Source organism: Cherax quadricarinatus, chromosome 64 (assembly GCF_038502225.1).
Source record: "Cherax quadricarinatus isolate ZL_2023a chromosome 64, ASM3850222v1, whole genome shotgun sequence".
Lineage (NCBI taxonomy): Eukaryota > Metazoa > Arthropoda > Malacostraca > Decapoda > Parastacidae > Cherax > Cherax quadricarinatus.
This window is the reverse complement of record NC_091355.1, coordinates 21,682,662-21,696,049: the sequence shown is the minus strand read 5'-3', so window position 1 is coordinate 21,696,049 and position 13,388 is coordinate 21,682,662. Positions and strand designations below refer to the sequence as shown.

General features: G+C 34.3%; 2 pseudogenes; both read left to right on the top strand.

The window, feature by feature from the left end:
* The first annotated feature begins 5,207 nt into the window (after positions 1–5,207).
* LOC138854615 (ATP synthase subunit a-like) lies at positions 5,208–5,882 on the top strand (annotated as a pseudogene).
* Positions 5,882–6,640, top strand: LOC128692556 (cytochrome c oxidase subunit 3-like; annotated as a pseudogene).
* Positions 6,641–13,388: the final 6,748 nt, after the last annotated feature.

Sequence of the window (13,388 nt, the reverse complement as noted above, 5' to 3'; positions counted from 1 at the left end):
ATAAAATAATTAAATAAAGACCTTACCCCCTCTATTCCTAAACCTTGCCTTACCTTAATGCGAAGAAAAAATTGAAATTTTTTCAAAAAAAAAAAAAAAAAAACAGATATCTTAAGACTCGATTAACATTTCACTACTAAAACAAAGTTTTGAATTTTTTTACCATAAAAACTCGACCCTTAATTTAGCTCTCCTTATTTCGGGAATAATACCATAAATATTTAATGTAAAATATCCCTAAAACACAAGGTACTTAATTTAACTAATACTTTCCATTTATTTCACTAATATACTTCAACTTTCCTGCACAGTACTATTATCAATCGCCAACAATTATTATTTCCCTAATTATCTACTAAAACCTAAAAATATTTTTCCTAATCATAATAATTAGCAAGTCTTCATAACAACCAAAATAAGTCACCCCTGCGACAACCTTTTCAACGTAAGTGAAATGCTAATCTTTAGCTTTACTTTGAATTTACAGTTTTAATTTTCCAAACAAATAAACTACAACTAACATAAAAACCGCTTATTCAACTTTACAAACTCTCCTATTCTCCCTATTGTCTATATATATAAACATTTCTTTATATGTAAATTGTTCGAATCATTCACAATCCTGTAAATAATATAATCTACTAATATATATATAATATTCATAGTGTATCTAGCATGTAAGTTATTATCTATTTCATTTCAGTATTTTATATACCTGAAGCTAGTATATAACAAGAAATACATATACCAAGCTATCTTATTAATTAGTTTATTGCTATGATCTACTAATACATATATCTATCTCTCAGTGTATCTATCAGAAAATTACTATAAAGAAGTAGTAGCTTCGTTTTATCTTCTTCCATGACCATCTGTTAGGAATATCTTCACGGAAATGGGGGAATCTAGAAGGAGACGATTAATACAAATATAAGTAGAATCCCCTTTCTCACGAAGGGTTCTACTTATAACTGTATTAATCGTAATGTACAGTGCTCAATGTTATTATTCTGTTATGGTATACATAACTCACTCATACAATTATACTCAATTCACCACTTTCATATAAAGAAATGTATATATATTAGTATAGATTAAAAAAAATACAAAATAACCCCCCTTATATTTTTTTTCTTTTTATTTTTTAAGCAATTTAATCTTCTTTCTCATTTAATCTGCTAAGAATAACTAAATATCTAGAGAGGAACTCAAAGTATTCTAAGATCAATTCTTTATTATCTACTCCTCTTAACCTTTAACACTCTTTATGTAAATTGGAATCGCACCAATCCTCGAAAGATCAAAACTTTTCGTGCCCTCACCGGCGAATTCTGCTCTTTTATAAACAATTTAACAGCATCTGAAAAAGGCTGAAGTAGTCCTAAAATACCTAACTTATTTGGGCCCTTACGAATTTGAATGTAGCCTAAAATTTTACGCTCCAGAAGAGTTACAAATGCCACTCCAACTAATACACAAATTATCAAACATTAAATATCTCACAATTGTAATAATCACAGCACTATTTCCAATACTTTTACTTATAGAATATTTTCTATATAATTAAATTCTAAATTTAACGCATATTCTCTGCCAAATTAAATTTAATTCTAGGTGCACCTTCCAGTACACCTACTATGTTACGACTTATTCCACCTTAAATAGAAGTGACGGGCGATATGTACATATTTTAGTTCTCATATCACACTAACTTACTAAATTGTGTATTACAATTAAATCCCCCTTCACAGAAACTATTCAATCACTGATACTTAATAAATAAATTTTATTGTAACCCATTTCTTCTCACCCATAAACTGCACCTTGATCTAATATACTTTAACTTCTTAAATTTCAATAACTACCCCAACAAATGTTATCTGATAATGACGGTATACAAACTGTTAAACAAGAGTAAGTAAGATTCTTCATGTTGTATCATTTACAGAACAGGTTCCTCTAACAAGACTAAAATACCACCAAATTCTTTGAATTTAAAGACCATATCTACTAACATTCAAGTTTTATTTTTTATCTTTTAAGTATAGCAGGGTATCTAATCCTGGTTTATATCTTAATTTCCTGGTCTGTTCCTTTTTATAATTCAACTTCCATTTATTTTCAATAAACCAATTTCACCTTTTATTGTTATAAATTTCAATTCACTTTTAAATGTAAGAATAACCTAAACTAAAATACTTTTACTAAGCTTTTTAAGTCTAACCGCGATTGCTGGCATAAAATTTTATCAAGCTTTTTATAACTTACTAAATCAAATCCTAATCCAACATTTAATCTTCCGTACTGCGAATAACAAAACTATGATTGTATCATAAACTATCTTTATTTTTCCATTCTCTACTCACTAGGATATACATATACACTAATTATAAAATAAAAGTTCAAGCAAGAATCAAACTTTAAGCTTTTCTCAACCTATTAAAGTAAACATTTTTTCCAATCTAACATTTAATCTTCTAAGAACGCTACCTTAATTAAATATAAACTTACAACTAACCCTCTATAATTCTAACTTCCCCAATAAGTATAGTGCCTGATAAAAAGGACAGTTTTGATAGAACTGCTAATGTAGCTTTGCTACCTATATTATGAAACTTACTCTTAAGCTTTAGTAATTCTACATCTTCAAATTTGCAATTTAACGTCTTTTTTCTACTATAAAGCCTAACGCAACGATGATTTTTTTCAACAAATCATAAAGATATTGGTACCTTGTACTTTGTGTTCGGAGCTTGATCTGGTATAGTAGGCACCTCTCTAAGATTGATTATTCGAGCCGAACTTGGTCAATCAGGAAGATTAATTGGAGATGACCAAATTTATAATGTAACTGTTACAGCCCACGCCTTCGTAATAATTTTCTTCATAGTTATACCAATCATGATTGGAGGTTTTGGAAATTGATTAGTTCCACTTATACTTGGAGCCCCTGATATAGCCTTCCCTCGAATAAATAATATAAGATTTTGACTTCTACCATTTTCTCTCACTCTTCACCTTACAAGAGGAATAGCGGAAAGGGGTGTTGGGACAGGGTGAACAGTCTACCCTCCTCTAGCAGCATCAATCGCCCATGTGGGAGCATCAGTCGACCTCGGAATCTTCTCCCTTCATCTGGCTGGAGTTTCCTCAATTCTAGGGGCTGTAAACTTTATAACTACAGCAATCAACATACGAACAAGAGGAATAACTATAGATCGAATACCTTTATTTGTATGATCCATTTTCATTACCGCGGTACTTCTGCTTCTATCCCTCCCCGTTCTAGCAGGAGCAATTACCATACTTCTTACAGATCGAAATTTAAACACCACTTTCTTTGATCCAGCTGGTGGAGGTGATCCCATTCTCTACCAGCACTTATTCTGATTTTTTGGACACCCTGAAGTCTATATTTTAATTCTCCCAGCTTTCGGTATAGTTTCACACATTGTTACACAAGAATCAGGCAAAAAAGAAGCATTCAGAACACTAGCAATAATTTATGCCATAACAGCAATTGGGATTCTGGGGTTCCTTGTGTGAGCCCACCACATGTTCACCGTAGGAATAGATGTTGACACCCGAGCATATTTCACATCAGCAACCATAATTATTGCCATCCCTACAGGAATTAAAATCTTCAGATGATTAAGAACTCTCCAAGGTTCTCAATTCTCATACACGCCTTCCCTCCTATGAACCTTAGGATTTATTTTCTTATTTACAGTAGGTGGTTTAACAGGAGTTATTTTAGCAAACTCCTCAATCGACATTATTCTTCATGACACCTACTATGTTGTAGCCCACTTCCACTGATTCTGCTTGTTTACTGGATTTTCTCTGAAATCTTCATGATTAAAACCTCATTTCTTTACTATATTTTTAGGAGTAAACTTAACCTTCTTTCCCCAACACTTCCTAGGATTAAATGGTATGCCACAACGATATTCAGACTATCCCCATGCTTACGCATCATGAAATATTGTTTCATCAATTGGATCCCTTATTTCACTAGTAGCTGTTTTCTGGTTCATAATTATTGTTTGAGAGGCTTTAATATCAAAACATAATATTCCTTCTCCATCCTTCCTACCTTCATCCATTGAATGACAGCACCCTTACCCTCCTGCTGATCACAGATACGCAGAAATTCCTCTAATTTCTAATTATCTAAAATGACAGATAGATGTTTAGAATTTAAGGTCCTACCAGGAAGGAATTACCTTCTTTTAGAAATGCCAACATGAGGATGTTTAGGACTTCAAGACAGCGCTTCTCCACTTATGGAACAATTATCATACTTCCATGATCACACACTATTTATTCTTATTCTCATCACTACACTAGTAGGTTATATTTTAATTAATTCAGCACTAAACTCACTTATTAACCGATTTTTACTTGAAAACCAAGAAATTGAAATTATCTGAACTATTTTACCTGCTATCATCTTAATTTTCATCGCTATACCCTCCCTGCGGCTACTCTATTTATTGGATGAAACTAACAACTCAAGAATTACAATTAAAACCATCGGGCATCAATGATATTGATCGTATGAATATTCCGGCTTTCTAAATATCGAATTTGATTCCTACATAACACCCTATAATATTGACTCAAATTTACGACTTTTAGATGTTGATAACCGAGTGCCTATTCCTTTTAATACTCAAATTCGTCTTATTATTTCAGCAGCAGACGTAATCCATTCCTGAACTATTCCTTCTTTAGGAGTAAAAGCCGACGCCATCCCAGGACGACTCAATCAAATTAGGTTTCTAGTAAATCGACCGGGCCTATTCTATGGCCAATGTTCAGAAATTTGTGGAGCTAAACCACAGATTTATACCAATTTTAATTGAAAGAATCTCGGTAGACTCTTTCTTGAATTGAATTTCCAGAAATTCATAATTAATCTTCTCTCCAGATAACTTATAAAAGTTTAGGTCTTTTAAACCTAAAAAAGTAGTTCTCCTACTTCTAGAGACCAAAATTAGTTAAAAATAACATTAGTTTGTCAGATTAAAGTTATCATATTTATGATATTTTTGAATGCCTCAAATAGGGCCCTTACTTTGATTTAATCTTTTTTTAATATTTACTCTAGGATATATTTTATTTTTTATCATTAACTTCTACAAACTTCCAATTAAAACAGAAACTTTCATTCATAAATCAACAATTCTAGAAAAGTCCTGAAAATGATAACAAGATAATTTTCCATTTTTGAACCATCCTCAAGTATTCTCTCACTCAATCTAAACTGAATATCAACATTCTTAGGATTTCTATTTATTCCAATTCTTTTCTGTACTTCACCATCTCGATGACTTTATTTCTGATTTAAAATTGTATCTACCCTTCATAATGAATTTAAGACAATTTTAGGACCCTCCAATCCAGGTTTATAATTTTTATTTGTTTCATTATTTAGCTTCATTCTTTTTAATAACTCTTTAGGCCTTCTTCCTTATATCTTTACCAGATCCAGACATCTAGCGATAACCCTGACCCTGGCTCTACCTTTATGATTATCTTTTATTTTGTTTGGATGGTTAAACCACACTCAGCACATGTTTGCCCACTTAGTGCCCCAAGGAACCCCAAATGTGCTCATACCTTTTATAGTTCTCATTGAAACAATTAGAAATATTATTCGGCCAGGTACATTGGCAATCCGACTCGCGGCAAATATAATTGCAGGTCATCTCCTTCTAACTTTACTCGGAAGAATAGGATCTTCCTTATCCTTCAAATTATTAATTTTTCTTATTTTAGCCCAAATTCTTCTCCTTATATTAGAATCTGCCGTTGCAATTATTCAATCTTATGTATTTGCAGTTCTCAGAACTCTTTATGCCAGTGAAGTAAATTAATGTCATTTCACTTAGTTGATATAAGACCTTGACCCTTGACAGGATCAATCAGAGCTATACTTTTAACATCAGGTCTTATTAAATGATTTCATCAATTTAATCCAGATCTTCTCTTTTTTAGATTTATTCCTATTATTTTAACTATAATTCAATGGTGACGAGATGTAACTCGAGAAGGAACATATCAGGGACTCCACACTCAAATTGTTATAAAAGGTCTACGGTGAGGAATAATTTTATTTATTGTCTCCGAAGTATTATTTTTCTTCTCATTTTTTTGGGCTTTCTTCCATAGAAGACTTGCACCCACAATTGAAATTGGAATGTTTTGACCACCAGAAGGTATTCAACCTTTCAATCCTTTCCAAGTTCCCCTACTCAATACAACTATTTTACTTTCATCAGGAGCGACAGTAACTTGGGCACATCACGCAATCCTTAACTCTCATCATTATGAAGCTATACAAAGTCTAGGTCTAACTATTCTCCTTGGGGTTTACTTCACTTCCCTTCAAGCATATGAATATTTGGAAGCATCTTTCTCTATCGCAGACTCAATTTACGGAACTACCTTCTTTGTAGGAACCGGTTTTCATGGACTTCACGTAATCATCGGGACTTCATTTTTAACAGTTTGTTTTTATCGCCTTTACAAGTGTCACTTTTCTAATAATCACCACTTTGGATTTGAGGCTGCAGCTTGATATTGACATTTCGTTGATGTAGTTTGATTATTCCTCTATGTCTTTATTTACTGATGAGGAAGATAATGTTTTAGTATAAATGGTACATCTAGCTTCCAACTAGAAAGTCTAATTGTTTAGAAAAATTAATTTTAATTATCAACTTAATCATCCTTCTAACTCTCTCGATTACAATTCTAATTATGATTTTATCTTCAATTTTATCAACAAAAACCATTATAGATCGAGAAAAAATATCCCCATTTGAATGTGGGTTTGACCCTAAGACTTCGGCCCGACTACCTTTTTCTCTTCGATTTTTCCTCATTGCTGTAGTTTTCCTAATTTTTGATGTAGAAATCACATTAATTCTTCCTCTAGCCCATATCTCCCCCTTCGCAGATATTTTCTCTTGAAGATTTACAGGATTATTTTTTCTCCTAATCCTTCTCTTAGGCCTCTATTATGAATGATATAAAGGTGCCTTAGAATGATCTAACTGGAAATGTAGTCAATAATGACATATGATTTGCATTCATAAAGTGTTTATAAACCTTTTTCAAATTAGAAAGCGAAAGATTGCCTTTTGTTTCGACCTAAATTTTGGTTAACAAACCTCTAATTTATTTTGACAGAAGCCAAAACCAGAGGCATATTACTGTTAATAATAAAATTGAATTTTCTTTCCTATCAAAGAGAATTAGGCCAGCGAAAAAGGTTCTAACTTATTTCCCGAGCGGTTAAATTCCGTTCACTTCTCTTTTTTATAGTGTATAAAAAATATTACATTTTCAATGTAAAGCTGAAGATTTTTTTCTTCTAAAAATATCACCTATAGGTTAATAACCACCTTTGCAGCTTCAATGCAAAATTCTAATTTAAAATATATAAGTAAATTAAATAAAAATAAAAAACATAACAATTCAAATAAAAAATCCTTTTATATAAATTATAATCATATTCTCCTGTCTTAATTGTAAGTAAACAGAACCTTTTATTATCCCATCAAATCCTCCCTCACCTCCAAAATATTCTGACCAACCTTTATCTCCAATCTTGAAAAAAGACTCACCACTCCTTAATCTTCAGCGAGATACCCTAAAAGTCGACGAAATTGGTATAAACCATATAGATCCTATAAACACAACATAAGAATAAAATCCAACAGACTTTAATCTAGTTCTTGACCTAACCATGTTAATTACATAACCTAAAAGGGCCCCTATTCCTCTCACTAATAAAGCTAAAATTTTAAAGGGGGACCTCAAACAAATCATGTAAGGTTCTGGAAATACTACTCAAGCTAAAACACACCCTCCTACTACCGCTCCAACCCTTATTATTATTATACCCCTCAGCATTTTTCTGTGATTTTCCCTAAGTAATATTACAGACTTTATATTAGAAAAACACCTTATTCTATAATAGATTAATTGAAATGTGTAACATACTGTTAAACCAGTGCTTAAGACATAAAAAAAATCTAAAAATATTAATTTCCCTTATAAATGCAACTTCTAAAATCAAATCTTTAGAGTAAAATCCAGTTAGTAAATGAGTTAGTAAATGGAAAAAGGCTAGATCAGCGAATCCTAAAGATAAAATACTCATTATCACACCCAATTGTCTCAAAGTTGATAGAGCAATGATTTTTTTCAAATCAAACTCAAAATTAGCCCCCAAGCCCGCTATAAATATAGTTAGGCAAGAAACAATTAACAAAACTCTTTGTACACACGAATCCCCCAAAGCTCCACTAAATCGAATCAAAATATAAACACCAGCTGTCACTAGTGTTTAAGAATGAACTAAAGCTGAAACCAGAGTAGGAGCAGCTATAGCTGCTGGAAATCAAGCCAAAAACGGAATTTGAGCTCTTTTAGTTATAGCAGCAACACACACAAAAACTTTCAATAATAAAAAATTCCCACTCAAGTATCTTTCATAAAAAAAATAAAATTTCAACCCCCTAACATAAAAAGTAAAGAAATACTCAACAAAATCCCAACATCTCCAATCCGATTTGACAAAACTGTTAATATACCTGCATTCGCAGATTTTTCGTTTTGGTAATAAATTACCAACACATAAGAAATTAATCCCAACCCATCTCAACCTAAAAGGATTCTAATTAAATTAGGACTAATAATCAAAGCCCCTATAGATAAAACAAAACCAAAAACTAAATATATAAATCGCCTGTACCTTTTATCTCCACTCATGTAATCCCCTCTATATTATATTACCATAGAAGAAATAAACAAAACTACCCCTAAAAATAAGAATCTTACTCAATCATAAATCAAAGTTACCACAACAGAAGAAGAGTTTAAAGAAAAAAATTCCCATTCAATTACATAAGAAGACCCCGAACTCAACCTTACTAAACTAAATAAAATAAAAACCAACGCCCTAAATGACAAAAACACTAAACTAACTAAATGACCATAAGCACCCCACATCATAATTTAAAATAACTTTCTTATCTCTTTGGCACCATAACCCGATGTTTTATTCTAAACTATTTAAATTGAAAGGTTCTAGTAGTTTAAAAAAAATTTTGGTCTTGTAAACCAAAGATGAAGTCCATTTTTAGAACTTTATACAAAATCAGTTATAATATTTTATATTTCACTCTTCCTCTTACCTTAAGAATAGCTATCCTGTTCTCAACTTTAACTCATCCTCTCTCCATAGGACTTACCCTTCTTACACAAACCATTCTTATCTGTATACTTTCAGGTCTGTTCAGACCCTCCTTCTGATTTTCATATATTTTATTTCTAATTTTTTTAGGGGGAATATTAATTTTGTAGGTAGTAGGTTGGTAGACAGCAACCACCCAGGGAAGTACTACCGTCCTGCCAGATGACTGTGAAACAAAAACCTGTAACTGTTTTGCATGATGGTAGGATTGCTGGTTTCTTTTTCTGTCTCATAAACACGCTAAGATAACAGGGATATCTTGCTACTCCTACTTACACTTTGGTCACACTTCACAGACACGCACATGCATATATATATATACATACATCTAGGTTTTTCTCTTTTTTCTAAATAGCTCTTGTTCTTTTTTATTTCTTCTATTGTCCATGGGGAAGTGGAAAAGAATCTTTCCTCCGTAAGCCATGCGTGTCGTATGAGGCGACTAAAATGCCGGGAGCAATGGGCTAGTAACCCCTTCTCCTGTATACAATTACTAAAAAAGAGAAGAAGAAAAACTTTATAAAACTGGGTTGCTTAAATGTGCGTGGATGTAGTGCGGATGACAAGAAACAGATGATTGCTGATGTTATGAATGAAAAGAAGTTGGATGTCCTGGCCCTAAGCGAAACAAAGCTGAAGGGGGTAGGAGAGTTTCAGTGGGGGGAAATAAATGGGATTAAATCTGGAGTATCTGAGAGAGTTAGAGCAAAGGAAGGGGTAGCAGTAATGTTAAATGATCAGTTATGGAAGGAGAAAAGAGAATATGAATGTGTAAATTCAAGAATTATGTGGATTAAAGTAAAGGTTGGATGCGAGAAGTGGGTCATAATAAGCGTGTATGCACCTGGAGAAGAGAGGAATGCAGAGGAGAGAGAGAGATTTTGGGAGATGTTAAGTGAATGTATAGGAGCCTTTGAACCAAGTGAGAGAGTAATTGTGGTAGGGGACTTGAATGCTAAAGTAGGAGAAACTTTTAGAGAGGGTGTGGTAGGTAAGTTTGGGGTGCCAGGTGTAAATGATAATGGGAGCCCTTTGATTGAACTTTGTATAGAAAGGGGTTTAGTTATAGGTAATACATATTTTAAGAAAAAGAGGATAAATAAGTATACACGATATGATGTAGGGCGAAATGACAGTAGTTTGTTGGATTATGTATTGGTAGATAAAAGACTGTTGAGTAGACTTCAGGATGTACATGTTTATAGAGGGGCCACAGATATATCAGATCACTTTCTAGTTGTAGCTATACTGAGAGTAAAAGGTAGATGGGATACAAGGAGAATAGAAGCATCAGGGAAGAGAGAGGTGAAGGTTTATAAACTAAAAGAGAAGGCAGTTAGGGTAAGATATAAACAGCTATTGGAGGATAGATGGGCTAATGAGAGCATAGGCAATGGGGTCGAAGAGGTATGGGGTAGGTTTAAAAATGTAGTGTTAGAGTGTTCAGCAGAAGTTTGTGGTTACAGGAAAGTGGGTGCAGGAGGGAAGAGGAGCGATTGGTGGAATGATGATGTAAAGAGAGTAGTAAGGGAGAAAAAGTTAGCATATGAGAAGTTTTTACAAAGTAGAAGTGATGCAAGGAGGGAAGAGTATATGGAGAAAAAGAGAGAAGTTAAGAGAGTGGTGAAGCAATGTAAAAAGAGAGCAAATGAGAGAGTGGGTGAGATGTTATCAACAAATTTTGTTGAAAATAAGAAAAAGTTTTGGAGTGAGATTAACAAGTTAAGAAAGCCTAGAGAACAAATGGATTTCTCAGTTAAAAATAGGAGAGGAGAGTTATTAAATGGAGAGTTAGAGGTATTGGGAAGATGGAAGGAATATTTTGAGGAATTGTTAAATGTTGATGAAGATAGGGAAGCTGTGATTTCGTGTATAGGGCAAGGAGGAATAACATCTTGTAGGAGTGAGGAAGAGCCAGTTGTGAGTGTGGGGGAAGTTCGTGAGGCAGTAGGTAAAATGAAAGGGGGTAAGGCAGCCGGGATTGATGGGATAAAGATAGAAATGTTAAAAGCAGGTGGGGATATAGTTTTGGAGTGGTTGGTGCAATTATTTAATAAATGTATGGAAGAGGGTAAGGTACCTAGGGATTGGCAGAGAGCATGCATAGTTCCTTTGTATAAAGGCAAAGGGGATAAAAGAGAGTGCAAAAATTATAGGGGGATAAGTCTGTTGAGTGTACCTGGTAAAGTGTATGGTAGAGTTATAATTGAAAGAATTAAGAGTAAGACGGAGAATAGGATAGCAGATGAACAAGGAGGCTTTAGGAAAGGTAGGGGGTGTGTGGACCAGGTGTTTACAGTGAAACATATAAGTGAACAGTATTTAGATAAGGCTAAAGAGGTCTTTGTGGCATTTATGGATTTGGAAAAGGCGTATGACAGGGTGGATAGGGGGGCAATGTGGCAGATGTTGCAAGTGTATGGTGTAGGAGGTAGGTTACTGAAAGCAGTGAAGAGTTTTTACGAGGATAGTGAGGCTCAAGTTAGAGTATGTAGGAAAGAGGGAAATTTTTTCCCAGTAAAAGTAGGCCTTAGACAAGGATGTGTGATGTCACCGTGGTTGTTTAATATATTTATAGATGGGGTTGTAAGAGAAGTAAATGCGAGGGTCTTGGCAAGAGGCGTGGAGTTAAAAGATAAAGAATCACACACAAAGTGGGAGTTGTCACAGCTGCTCTTTGCTGATGACACTGTGCTCTTGGGAGATTCTGAAGAGAAGTTGCAGAGATTGGTGGATGAATTTGGTAGGGTGTGCAAAAGAAGAAAATTAAAGGTGAATACAGGAAAGAGTAAGGTTATGAGGATAACAAAAAGATTAGGTGATGAAAGATTGAATATCAGATTGGAGGGAGAGAGTATGGAGGAGGTGAACGTATTCAGATATTTGGGAGTGGACGTGTCAGCGGATGGGTCTATGAAAGATGAGGTGAATCATAGAATTGATGAGGGAAAAAGAGTGAGTGGTGCACTTAGGAGTCTGTGGAGACAAAGAACTTTGTCCTTGGAGGCAAAGAGGGGAATGTATGAGAGTATAGTTTTACCAATGCTCTTATATGGGTGTGAAGCGTGGGTGATGAATGTTGCAGCGAGGAGAAGGCTGGAGGCAGTGGAGATGTCATGTCTGAGGGCAATGTGTGGTGTGAATATAATGCAGAGAATTCGTAGTTTGGAAGTTAGGAGGAGGTGCGGGATTACCAAAACTGTTGTCCAGAGGGCTGAGGAAGGGTTGTTGAGGTGGTTCGGACATGTAGAGAGAATGGAGCGAAACAGAATGACTTCAAGAGTGTATCAGTCTGTAGTGGAAGGAAGGCAGGGTAGGGGTCGGCCTAGGAAGGGTTGGAGGGAGGGGGTAAAGGAGGTTTTGTGTGCGAGGGGCTTGGACTTCCAGCAGGCATGCGTGAGCGTGTTTGATAGGAGTGAATGGAGACAAATGGTTTTTAATACTTGACGTGCTGTTGGAGTGTGAGCAAAGTAACATTTATGAAGGGATTCAGGGAAACCGGCAGGCCGGACTTGAGTCCTGGAGATGGGAAGTACAGTGCCTGCACTCTGAAGGAGGGGTGTTAATGTTGCAGTTTAAAAACTGTAGTGTAAAGCACCCTTCTGGCAAGACAGTGATGGAGTGAATGATGGTGAAAGTTTTTCTTTTTCGGGCCACCCTGCCTTGGTGGGAATCGGCCGGTGTGATAATAAAAAAAAAATAAAGAATATTAATTTTGTTCATTTATGTCTCTTCTCTAGCTTCCAACGAAGCCTTTAAAATTCACTTAAAGTCTAGCTTATTAATCACCTTATCCCTGCCTTTATCCTTTATCCTAATCTTTTTGGATCTTTTACTTCTTCCATCAAAATTTTTCAGATCAAGGCTATTCTTAACTTTAGAAAGTAAAACAAATTTAACCAGCTTATCAACCAGCTCCATCTACTCCCTCCCTTCTTTCCCTCTTTCTACCCTAGTAATTTTATATCTGTTACTTACCTTAATTGTTATTGTTAGTATTATTAATATTACATCAAGACCTTTGTGGCCTTCAAAATTCTAAAAGAAAATAGTTTACTTTAAAATATTAATTTTGGAAATTAAAGAGAAAGTATTTACTTTTTTTCTGACTTTTATT